The following is a 3970-nucleotide window of genomic DNA, read 5'->3' as shown; positions in this document are numbered from 1 at the left end:
AGCTGGTGGCATCCCAGAATTGTAAAGCTCTGCCTGTTACAGCTTCACCAAAACGCTACTGTTCTGTGTGAAGTTCCAAACGGGAATTCTGCTGGGAGGCAGGGTTGTACTTATTTAAGAAAACAGCTGATTACAGAGAATTATCAGCAAATGAGGGGCTGTGAGAGGGGGCATTGAGGGCACTTTGTGTGTCCTGTGTGCAGGGTCAGGCTCTGCTCCAGGCCCCAGCAATGGCACCAGAGCCATGGGCAGGTGAAGCCGCAGCTCTCTTCACAGAGAGCAGCAGGCACAATTTCCCAAGAGTATTTCCTGATGTCCTGGTTTAGGGCAAATTTGGGAGAAAACCTCTCAAGGGGGCCCCTCCAGAAAACAAACCCACACAGCCCTTCCCCACACTGATTTGGGAAGGATTCCCCAGAGAGAAGTGGAAAGAACCTGTTTATTGAACAGGCACAGCACCCCCAGCACACAGAATGAACAATACCAGGTGACACCACTCTGTCACCGCTCTGACAAAGATGACAAATTCAGAAAGTCTCTCTTGGGGGTGGTCGCTCTGTTCTCAGTCCCTCCTGTGCTGGGGCAGCTGCTGCCCAGAGTAGGCCCCACTAGGCCCAAGGTGCAAACTCTCGGTGTTCCCAGGGCCCAGCCCAGAGCAGGTTCGAGTAGGTCCAAAAAAGGGAAAGGAGAAACAGCCCAGGGAAAATTTGGACTGCTTAGCTAAACTAACTAATGAGCAGGAGCAAAAAGCGAGAGCAAAGCAGGAGCAAAGCAGAGGCAAGAGCAAAGCAAAAAGCAAAAAGCAAAGCAAAAAGCAAAAGCAGCACCATGCACTGCCCTGTCTGTGTGTCCCGCCAGCCGTGGGGGAGCAGCTGATAAGAAAACCTAAACAAAACTTTCTCTCTTCAGAGCCAGTCTGGAAGGCCCAGAAGAAGGCATATCCAGCATAAACAGAACACAAGAATGGGGATACAAGCATCATAACCTCATCCCAGGACACCTGGGAATTGCAGCAAGGAACCTCAGGGAAAGAGAAAACAATTCTTATCTCTATTCTCTGCTCCTGTTGTTTTTGCACGTGTGGAATGTGTTATGGAGATTGTTCACCTGAAGGGAGTTCTCAATGGATTCTGGTGATGGTTGTTTATATTAATTGGCCTGTTGGGTCAAACTGTGTCCTGGCTGTCTGGAGACAGTCATGGGGGTTTTTCAGTCTTCTTTTAGTATTCTTGGATTGTTATAATATAGTATTAATGTGATATAGTATAGTTTAATAAAGCAATAGTTCAGCATTCTGAATCAATGGGGTCAGATGCCAATCATTCCCTGTGACGGGGGCACCCTGCTTTTCAGTAGGCAGAGACTGAGCCCAGGAAGTCCCCCTGGAGATGAGGCAAAACTTCCTTGGGCAGTGCCCAAGCTCTGGACAGAGCCCAGAAAGGCCTTTTAAGGTTTTTAGTTCGGTTTTGTTGTTGTTTTGTTTTGGGGTTTTTTGTTTGGTTTGGATTTTTTTTTTTTTTTTTTTATGTTGGGGGTTTTGTTTGTGGTTTATTTTCGGGGAGTTGGGGGTTTATTTTTTTTTTCTATTTTTTGTTGTTTGGTTGGTTTTTGGGAGGCTTTTTTTTGGGGTTCTTTTGGGTTTTGGTTTTAGTTTTGGTTTGGTTTTGTTTTTTATTACCAGGGAGTCTCCTCGCTGGGACATTCCAGAGCCACAGGGACACTCTGCTGTGCTCTGAGCTCTGGGAGGGCCCTGCTGGAGCAGGGACTGGCACCAGTGACCCCATGGGGTCCTCCCAGCCTGACCCATTCCGTGATGAAAAACTGGGGAGGGAACAGCAAATTCTCAGTGTAATGAGCCTCTGTCTGTGGAAAGACTCATTCAGTGAAGAACCCATTGGGAAAAAGATGGTCTGGAAAGCAAAACTGGGAATTTTTGGCTTTGTTTTGCCCCTGCCTCAACACCACTGAACTGTTTTAAAGGAGCGAGTGCTGTGTGGGGTTTTTGCTCTGGACAACAGCAAATACCATCCCTGTCTTCAGCAGCAAAGCTTCTGCACATTTCTCCAGTTGGAAATATTTCATTTTTCCCTTTCCTGGCCTTTAATCCCACAGCAGCTCCTGCTTGGAATTCCCATTTGTCAATTGTGCCGTTCTTGGCTGGAGAATCTCTGAGATTTCAAGCTGAGGGTGGGAAACTTTGGTGGTTTGGGGTGTTTGGATGTGAAAACCAGGGGATTTTCACTCTGTCCCGCAGCATTCCAGCTCTCCTGAGCAGGATTTATGTTGGAATTAAGCCACCAAATACCAGGATAATTCCTTTTTTTTTTACTTTTATTTTTATTTTTCTGGCTGTTCCTGCTGCCCACCAGATCCTGCAAGATAAGAGTTGAAGACTGCCATGCCTGAGAGCAAATCCAGGGTAATTACACAGCAACTCAGCCCTCACACCACTTGTAAACTTCATCATCTGGTACTTTTATAATGTATTTATAACCCAGGGAAAATGCCTGACTAGAGAGAAAAACCCAGCAATTCCACACCGGGCAATTATGGGAGTGAGGGAAATGAGAGATTTCCAAGAAATGCATCCTGTTTTCCTCCTGCAGAGATTTCACTGGGGGAGCTCCATTTCTTGCCCTCCCTTTGTCAGTTCCATGGAAGGAAAAGGTCATTTTTTGACAAGAGGGTATAAAATAGGAGCTGATGGAGCCTGATCCAAACACCCCACTTGGAATTCAGCACCTTGCCCATTTTCCCATTGAATTCCTCCTTTCCAAGACACTCAGGGCATCATTACTGCCTTGGTTTAGGGCAAATTTGGGAGAAAACCTCCAAAGTGGTTCCTCTAGAAAGCAGATTCCAGCAGTCCCTCCCCAAGTTGGTTGGGGAAAAGTTTTCCTTGAAGAAAAGTGGAAAAACTGCTTATTTAACAGGCAAAGCATTCACCAGAACAATATTAAACAATAAAACCTCTCGCTGTTCTGAAGAGATTACAAACTCAGAAAGTTCCTCCATGGGCTGTAGCTCAGCTCACTCAGTCTGTTATCAGTCCCTTATCAGTCTCTTATCAGTCCCTCTGGTGCTGGAAATGCCACAGTCCAGGCCCAGCCCAGTGGGTCACAGATGGAGCTGCCGGTGCTCAGCTGGGTGTTCTGTGCAGAGCAGGTTTAAACAGGTCCAAATAAAAAGAAAAACCACAGTCCAGGGAATTTCTCAGCCTCAGAGAGCTAAAAATGAACTAAAAGCAAAGGAGAGCTCTGTCCCACTGTCTGTCTGTCTGTGCTGCAGACATCACAGTCCAGGAGAAGGGTGCAGTTTCTGAAAACAAACTGCATGCTTCTTCCAATCCCCTTCACTCCCAGAACCAGTCTTAAAGATGCAAAATTCATTTCTCGGCTGTCTTAGGTTACAAGATGTGTCTGGGTGTGTGTTCTGTGCCCACCTGTCAGGGCTGGGGCAGTTCTCTGCTGTTCTCGGGGCAGTTTTCTTCATCTCTCCCACAGCCAATCCTCCCTCCAGGAGATCTCTGCTGTCCATGGCCACTGAGTGTCCCTGCAGGGCTGATCCAATTCCAGCATCCCATGGGCAGATGCTGCGCCCAGGGCAGGAGCCAAGCATTCCTGCCTGGATCCAATCTGAGCCTGGCACAGCACAGCAGCCTTTGCCCCCTGCACTGCCAGAGGAGCAGCTTTCTGCTGCCCTGCATGGCCAGAGGGAGCCCAGGCCCATCTGCAGCAGCCCTGGAGCTGCAGAGGAAAACTCCCCCCTTGTGCAGGATCCCTGCTGCAGCAGAGCCACAGCTGGCACTGCAGGAGGGCTGAGCCCCCATGGCATGGGGCTGTGCCACCAGCCTGAGCCACAGCGTGCCAGGGCCTGCTCTCACTCTGGTAGAGTTTGTTTGTACTACTGTATTTGTATTTTTAATTTCCTAGTACTGTTATTCTTCGCCTGAGAGCCCCTTAATTTCAAA

Source organism: Melospiza melodia, chromosome 27 (assembly GCF_035770615.1).
Source record: "Melospiza melodia melodia isolate bMelMel2 chromosome 27, bMelMel2.pri, whole genome shotgun sequence".
NCBI lineage: Eukaryota > Metazoa > Chordata > Aves > Passeriformes > Passerellidae > Melospiza > Melospiza melodia.
The sequence above is the reverse complement of the archived record's forward strand: the minus strand, read 5'-3'. Positions refer to the sequence as shown.